This window comes from Solanum pennellii, chromosome 7 (genome assembly GCF_001406875.1).
Source record: "Solanum pennellii chromosome 7, SPENNV200".
Classification (NCBI taxonomy): Eukaryota; Viridiplantae; Streptophyta; class Magnoliopsida; order Solanales; family Solanaceae; genus Solanum; species Solanum pennellii.
In genome coordinates this window covers 9,844,134-9,853,690 of record NC_028643.1, presented here as the reverse complement: position 1 = coordinate 9,853,690, position 9,557 = coordinate 9,844,134, and the positions used below count along the sequence as shown (strand labels likewise).

Below are 9,557 nucleotides of genomic sequence, written 5' to 3'. Positions count from 1 at the left end.
CGTCATGCTTCAAGTCAACTCGCTTGTGTCGGTATTTTACTCTTTACGCTTTTTTAAACACTATACAATAGTTATGTAAGTAAACTATATGTTTTATACAGACAAATTGTGGTTGTTATTAAATTTTGATTTCTGTTCCTGAAATTTCTAGGTTACTTTCCTATTAGGTGATCTATACTTTGATGCCTTGTTTTCCCTTATTCAATAGATTTTGTTGGTATTTTTTCTATTTTAGGAGAAGTTTGACAGTGGTGACATGAATGATCAAAGAGATAATGTTTTGCAACATACGAGAAAGCTTTGGAATAACTGGAGAGGATCACTGCACAAGAATTTGAAATCTAAATCATTGCACGATGTTGTTAAAGAAGTGCTGAAGGGAGTAGATAAGAGTGATTGGGAATGGTAGGTCAAGGAACATTTTTTATCTGATAAATTTAAGGTAAGACTTCATATAGTAATTAACAAATATCATTTTGTTTCTAATTACATATGATTAGTTTTTTGGAATAATTTATACCACATTCAAATTGAGTTTTGATTTCGTTAAAATTTTTTGATGTCTTCTATCCACATGATTTACCAAAGAAAATTGCAATGGTGTGTTTTTGTACTTCTATTCTCTTTTACCCTCTTCCCACTGAGCTTAAAAGTACACATTAAATATAGAATCATTAAACAAGATTGTGATTAATTTCGGTGTTGTGTTGTTAATGCAGGATGCAAGTACAAGAAACTCAGTCAATAGGTCTAAGTTGTGTATGCCTCATCGTATGGGTAACAAGCCTATTAGAGAGATTGTTTACGAAATGGTAAGTAAATTGTGCAACCCTACAAGGAAACCTCTCCTATCTCTATAAAATATCTTATGACTTATTTTTAAATCGTGAAGGGAGGCAAAGATGGTAATCCACCAAACATGGAAACTATTTTCTTTGAGACACGTAAGAAGGGAAATGAGCTTGTTGAACCTGAAACTGCTGAAAAATATGTATGTTTATATATCAATTTCCTTACTCTTACTTAGTTCATTGCGTTATTTAAATATTTTTATGTTTTATAGGCTGAAATTCACGAGCTTGTACAATCTGAACCATCTCTTACTAATATTGAGGTAGTGGAAAGGTGCTTTAGACCATAATGTAAAAGTCACGTAGTTGGATTTGGTGGTGGAATAAGAACTAAGGAGTTAAAAGGAGGTATCACCTCAAAGGCTACATTGTGGGAAGAGCTTAAAACAACTCGAAAAGAAAAGGAATCACTACAAAAACGCATGGATATTCTAGAGAGTAAATATGAACAACTTGGAAATATAGTGATCCGTCAGTCTTCATCAGTTCCATTCATTCCATCAGGTTAGTAAATATTCTATTAGTTATTATTACATGATGTTAATTTGTGAATGAAATGATGTTTCCAAATACTCCTCGTTTATAAGGGCTTTGTTATTGCAGTTGTGAGTTATCTCTTTTCCTTTTTAGTGCATTGTGTTATCTTAAATATTCTGGCATTATCACTCTGGTATTTCTGTATATAACTAAAATCGATGTCACTTTACTTATAATATCCACAAAGCTAAAAGATTGATTTTATGTTTGTTTCTGTATATACCAATGATATTGTTATAACATCTTCAAATGTAAACGTAGGTGTCAATATGCTTATTGTTCTGTATATAGTTGTTGGAAGAAAACTAGGATCTGTCATCTGATTAGGTCCTTGTAAAACCATTTCCTCTATAATATCACTGTCAATATAATCTACCCTTATTATTGTAGTATTAGTAGTTAATCTCAAACATCACACACTTCCACATTATCCTTTCTCTGTTGACCTGCAACTTTAAATATATTTGATCATGTCTGTGTCATTCTCCACTAGGTTATTAGTTTTTTAAATTTTTCTAACTTCCTGCTAGTCATCCAGATGCAAGCTTGTTTCTTCTGATCCACTTGCGTTCTCCATTTCAACAACTTATCTATGTTTTCTTTCCTTCAACTTATCCACAAACATACAGTTAAATAAATATTTAAATGAGGAAGCATCAACCACCTTCTGTATGAGATGTTAATGTGAAAGTAATACAAATCTTGCTGGCTGCCAGTGGAGATCCTCAATGTTGAAGGGTTGGGTAGAGAAATTATCTAGAGTTCATGAACTAGAACTTTAAATTTGTTTCTAGTTGTGTATATATATATACATCAGAAAATAAATCAGGAATGAAAGAGAAACTAATTAAATGTCGGCTTCATGCTTCATCTTGATCTATGTATTTTACTATTACAGAGAATTAATCCTTAAGTTCAACTTTTCCGTTACTAATTAGTTTACCTCAAATTATTCTTTTGACAGATGAAGATTTTGAATATTAAAGAACAAGATGTGAAAGATAATGTGGCGCGTGCAGAAAAGAATAATATATTTTTATTGTTGGTGCAGAGACGTTTTCTGTAGTTATCTATAATGTCATTTTCTTAATTTCTAGCTAGGATTTGATAGATGTCGAACACATATGTTTTATTATGTTGAAAATGTGTATGCTTTTTTTTAGATATTGTATTGAACATATAAGTTTCAAGTAGTTAAATCAATGTGTTCGTTAATATTAACTATGTAATTTTATATCAAATTTTCAATTGGATGTGAAAAATATGAACTGATATTTAGTTCTTTTTATAAATAATGGAAAAAATAAAAACTATAAATAAGATGTAATAATTTGAATCAAATTTGTGACAATAAATTTGATCGATAAAAGTACTGTAATCAACGACAGGAATTCTTGTCGCTAAAATTAGTTACAAGTCCCCTAGTTTGTTGTTTTACTTGAAGGTTCTAACGACCATGTGACCATCAAAGAATAGAAATTTTGTCGTTGTAAGCAAGTGTAACGACCGGATTAATTGTTGTCGTTAAATAATATTTAACGACCGGTCGTGCAATCCGATCATTAACCTTTAACGACGTAGCTTTTAACGACCGGTGATGACCAACTTTTGACCAGTCGTTATAACGACCAGATTTAGACTTATAGCGACGGGATTTCCTTTGCTAAAGGTCATTTTTCTTGTAGATCAAGCTTAGAAAATAGAGATGCATGCTCTTATATAACAAATCATTCATATGAGAAAGGGGATACTTGTTCTAAACTGTAAATTTGTTCACTGTCAATAATTAATGCACATCCTCATGGATCCGTCCTTCTTCCTCACAATAAACACAGGAGCAATCCATAGAAAAACACTAGGGTGAATAAACCTCTTACTCAAAAAATTCGGCAAGTGATCATTCAATTCTTTCAACTGAGCTGGAGCCATATGACAAGAATCAATAGAGATGGTCTTAGTGCCCGACTCCAAGTAAATGGAAAATTCAATATCCCTATCTGGAGGAAAACTTGGAAGATCAGCAAGAAATACATCGGAAAGCTCTCGAACTTCGAGTATAAAACCATGGGAGATGGCTCAAAACTATTTTCCCGAATGAAACCCAAATAGGACATACACCCTCTATCAACCAATCTTTGAGCTCGAATATAGAAGATGACTTTGATATGGTAATAACTACTAGCAATTTTCCTGTAACGACCCAAGAGTACCCCCTAGGAGTTACAAGGCGTACTTGACCTCTCGGAGGTCTTGTACAAGCCTCTTAGGTTTCATTCATCACATAGGTATGAAAAGTAGTGCGGAATTAAAATTTTCCACAATAATAAATAAAACTCTTTCATAAAACATAATAAGAAACTAATTAAGTCTCATCATCACAAGTCATCCTCTACACATCTCATTATCATAGGGTGAAAACCCTTACATATAAAAGAAACTGATGTCTAATACAAAGTCTTTAATAAAAAGTAACTAAACATAACATCCACTCCTCAAACATATGAGGACGTACCAAGAAACTTGAGAGAACAATCTACTTCCCAAACTTCAACTCTAAGATCCTCACTTCCTTCAACCTATACTTATAGAAATAGAGAAGAATATGGATTTAGTACAATGAATGCATTAAGTATGGCAATATGAAAAAACATGCTTTAAAAAGGAATTTTTAATTTAAGCATGATTTTCATGCTATTTTAGCAAAAACTTCATGAATCAAATGTACAAGACATTATAAAAAGTTATCATCAACATACAAGGTAATACTTTCATTATTATTAATATATAACCATATTCATTAAGTAAATCATTAATCATTTAGACCCTCTATCCAAAGTTATCCTAAGACCCACCTAGATAAGACATGAAGAGACCTCCCATACAACCTCTTCAATACGCACCTAAGTGATCCTTAAGACTACCAAAGATAAGGATATACTTTTTTCATCAATGCTCAACAAGTCAACATTAATTACTAGAGGAAACATCCATGTATTTAAGAACTTTATATAAAGACCGTCCCCTAAGATAACACCAAGTTACACTAATGTAATGTAAAAGTAGCATCCCATTCTACTACTCTCACTTAGTGTTCTGTAGGAATCAGCCTAGACTAGGTACATCACATTCAATCATTTACATAGCGTTCATTAACATTAGACATAGGACAACCATGCTTCATTAACATTAGGCATAAAGTCAATTGATTTCATTAACATCATATAGCAACCCAGTCATTCGTTAACAATACAAGGACACACCAAGACTCCCTCCAAATGTCTACTTGTACAATGCATTGACATCCCATTCCACCACCTACCCTAAGTAGTACGCCCTTAGGAAGACCTAGTTCATTACATCAATTTTTGAGGACTAGATTTAACCGACATAGACCATGAGAGATGACATAGAATATCGGTAATAACCCCTATCGGATGAGGGATCCCCACATTCCTAAGGTGGGTCATTCTTTTAGCCTTAACATGGAACACAAATAGATAGTCCTTTGCGGGAGCATAGTTAAGGAATAAGGATATTTCTTCTAAGGACTACATCTCAACTAACGAAGAGTACCCATCCCAAGAGGTACATTTGGATACTACATCTCTACTCATGAAGAGCATCCACCCCTTTGTCAAATCCTCTCGCTGCTAAGCATAACGGAGTTTTGAACATTCCTTAAATTCATTATATCTAGGTTAAGAGATTGCTACTAAGTACTACATCTCAACTCACGAAGATTACACATCTCTAGAGGTTACTTGTGGATACTATATCTTAACTCACGAAGAGTATCCAACCCCGAACCTATCATTTATTCATTGGAAATCTCTTAGGAATAGTGAGGTTAATACTAGACACTAAATCTCAACTTACGAAGAGTGTCCACCCCAAAATCTCCCCTTTTCATTCATTAGGGTTCAATGAATAAAACCATCCAATATACTCTCATTCATTACATTTTCATTAGCTTCATTCATTTATTCATTTTGTATGTATATGTGAGAAAGCCTTTCACATAACCATTATTATTCATGAAATTGTATTCTAAAATGACCAAACTGCATTCATCATAATCCATACACAACCATACTTCACATTTACATCATACTTCAAGTAGTCATATTATCTTCAAGACACACATTCACAAGACATCTCTATGCATATACATTATAACATCACATTACTTCACATTCAAAGACATCAAGGCCAAAATCACAATTTACATATATATTCATACACATTAACTAAGAACCGCCATCATAAGTGGACCATACCACACAAGATCAATTCAAGAAGACTAGAACAATTTAGGTCAACTTACCCTTTATCCAAGCCTTGATAACGTTTTCTCAATCTTCCAACAATTCATCATAATTAGTCATAATTGGCAGTAGATAACCATAATACAACATAGAATACAAGATAACCATAATACAACATAGTGTAAACACAATTCTAACAATATCCAATGACATTCATCAGACTTCATAAGCAAAGATTAAAGAATTAGGATGATCATGGGTTCATGGAGTTTTTTTTTCATAATTTCATCAATTAACATTGAAGACCTCATAGTTCATCCATTAAAACCTTTTGATGCAAGAACCCATGCTTAGAATTCGAAATAGGAGATTTTAGGATTTTGAAATCTTTTGAAAAGCCTTTGAATTGGATCGTTTAATGATAGAAGAATCAATGATGAATTACCATAACTTATTAGTAGAAAACCCGTGGAATTGTATCAAGAAACCACTGAAAAACTTCAATCCGAACTTCAACTTGGGTTCAAGCACTTATGGAGTCTTGAAAGAACTTTATTTAGGAGAGGGGTTTAGATTTTTGAAACGTGAAGTTTAAGTTTAGATCTAGGTGTTTAAACTAACTTGTAATACATTAAAACATCTAAAATAACAGTCTATGACTTAACTAGGATGTGGGGTAAATTTACCAATTCACCCCTAGGTTGGCTGAAACCCTACAGAAAGTTGCATGTGCAAAACGACGGCTCCCATCGATGGGGCGTCGTTTGGACGATGGACCATAATGCTGGTCAATATTTTGGACCAGAGACTCCCCAAAACGGGGTCTAAGATCCCACAACTAAGTGTGGAGCCACGCCTCCTGTTGATGGGGCGTCAACTGATCAAAAGGGCATCGTTTTGGGGGTCGTGGTTTGGGATGTTTTTGTAGCTTCATGGCAAGCGTTTGGGTCCTCTTCAAGGACCGTTAGAGTGGTCCTTGGGGAGTCGTACCAAGATGTTTCAACGTTAAACATTAACATCTAGATTCTAGGGTCCTCTCCAATCATTTTTAACTCCAAACAACACATCAAAACACATAAAACATGCGAAGGCACACCAACATACACTAGACTAGTTTCCGAACGTCTTGGTCGTTCCTTTTCGTTCGACTTCCAAACTCTTTAAAACAGAATTGTAATGCTATTATCCATTATTTTAAAACATAATTAACTCATAAAAACATATTCAAAGCTCTAGCTTGTCCTATTTCATTTTTAGGGTTGTTATTGTCTCAAACACTTGTAAAAACATTTTCCTCGCATGACACTGAAACATCTTCAAGGACTAAAAGACTCAGCTAGCAGCTATCAACACAGATCATCATGGAAGAAACATTCATAGTTAATGCACCAAACTTACAAGGAACACCAACATCACATCATTATATACTTCTAAGCAACACAAGCAATTTGGAACTATTTCCAAATTTCATAGCACACACATACTTCATCATTTTCATTGCAATTTGTAGGAACTACCTTCTCCAATTTTAGACATGTTCATCATTTCATTATAAATCTCAACATGCAATAACTTTCAAATCACACATAGGCCTAATTAACATGACCACTCATAAGGCAATTACGCAAATATCATTAGATGCACATTGACATGAGAAATATAGATTAACTACTAATCTTACCATGTAACTACAATATCATAAAGAGCACACAAAAAATTATATCATAAATAGATGCTCATCACATAAGGAGACATGAAACTCATACTCATATGCAAGACTCGAAAGAATAACAAAACTACTAAGAGTTTTGGTCTCAAGTTCGAGTAAGAATAGAAGGAAAAAATAAGGATATCAACCACTTTATTACTCAACTCATTCTACCCAACTTGGGGTAAACCCATTTAAGAACAGCAAGATAATAATAAGGAACTATCACTCACCAGGGCCTTTATTCCAAGTTGTCTCCTTTGTTAGTTTCTAGCATATAGAAAAGGTTCTTCCTTTGAGTATTAGGATCCAGACCATATTGAGGAACTTGGTTAGCTTCCTTCCCTTTTTCCTTGAGGTTTTGGCAATATCTCATCTTATTCCCCTTATTTCTACATGCAAAACACCCATCCGTACAGATAAGACACTTGCCTAAATGTTGTTTCCCACATGTAGTACATCTAGTCCTCTCAACAGTAGAGCCACCTCCACTTCTTCCTTGAGAATTTTGGTTGGACACCTTATCCTTGCTTACCATGGGGGAATCTTGGTTATGAAACCTCTGCTTAGATTTACGTTGACTTGGTTTATCCGGCCTCACCCTCTTTCCATCTCTATTCATCTTTCTATGGTTGGTCTCCTTAATTTCTTTGGCATACACTATGAGTCTAGAGATATCCATATCATATAGCAATTCAGTAATTAGAAATAGAATATAAAAAACAATAAGAACTGAACAACTCAATAAGGCTCTTGAACTTTCCTCTTAAACTCACTTTAGCTAAGAACACACATCAAGATATTTGATTATGATATGGAGAAATTCTCAAAGCTAAATGGAGCAAATAGGGGCTAATATAGGGAAGGTAAATGTAGCTATAACTTAAAGGAACATGTACCAGATGCGACAAGGAAAGATTGGCCCAAAACTCCTTGGCATACGATTGGCGCATTGCACCAAGTCCTGAACATTGGAATTAGGACTTGGCGTACTATTGACGTATCACATTTGTCCCTGAACTGCTGCAGTTAAGCCTTGGCATTATCATAGTAAGCCGCGCCAGGCAATTCCCCAGCAACCCAATGAATTTTCAACTTGAAGTTAAGGCCCAAACTTTTTTTAAAACTGGAATTTCTCTTTAAATCTTGTTGAATCTCAAACCCAACACTATTACATGAGATCTTTCATACAATATCTTTGAAAACATAAATTTTACCAAAGTTTCACAACTCAAAAGAATCAAAACCTCCATTGTTAAAGAATTGACCTACAAACTAAGAACAACAATAAATCCTTTAGATATAACGATTTCTTGACTAAATTAGTATATAGGGCTTGATAAAGAACAATTCCAGCACTGTGATAAGCCTTACATACCCTAAAGAACAATGTTTTTGGCGAAAATGAACAAATCTAGAAGAACATTTGAACACCTAGCTTTTCTCTTCTTGGAACCTTGCTCAAATTTTTATGTGTTTTGGAATGTGAATATATGGTTTAGCATATAATCAATACCTTAATTTTGTGAGGAAAAATGTGTCTAGTCTTAGTATGAAAAGTAAAAGACCACACTACCGTTGTAAAAATAAATGAGATGCCTTAAATAAAGGGGCTTCACTCAAATTGTCATAACTTTTTACTCCGTGCTTGAAATTAAGTAAAGTTGGCGGTGTTGGAAAGATGTCCAAAAGACCTTAGATTTGATAGGTCATGGTCCTCCTAAATCTTTTTGTACCAAAATATGTTATCATTTGAAGTTGACCCAAAATGAAAAACATTTCAGAGATTTCATGTACGAACCTCTCTTTAGCTCTTTTTGAATTCCCAGGTGTTACATCTAGTGCACCTTTAACACCTAAGAAAATTAGAATCACTCAATTCAATCTTTTTTACAAATGGAGATTAGTTTCAGTCTTAGCTTAAATTTATTTGGGATATTAAAAAAAACACAAGCTAACATGATACATATATTTAAGGACTTGATGATAATATACCCAAGATACAGATCCAAAACAAACAATACTTGATATATGTTTTAGATTATGATAAATATGGTAAGAGAGTTAGACGCTTATAATATGATCAATGACGGTTGGATTATTTCATTGAGTACACTAAGATCCTATGATGGGGTGTTCATGATAAGATTAGGATGAAGAGAGTCGACCAAAGAGAATGACTGACATTGTAATGAC

General features: G+C 33.8%; 1 long non-coding RNA gene across 1 annotated transcript; it reads left to right on the top strand.

Moving 5' to 3' along the window:
- Positions 1 to 372: 372 nt before the first annotated feature.
- LOC114077888 lies at positions 373 to 997 on the top strand. Its single transcript, XR_003579246.1, has 3 exons — positions 373 to 442; positions 720 to 812; positions 893 to 997. It is a non-coding gene; the product is annotated as an uncharacterized LOC114077888 (long non-coding RNA).
- The last annotated feature ends 8,560 nt before the right edge of the window (positions 998 to 9,557 follow it).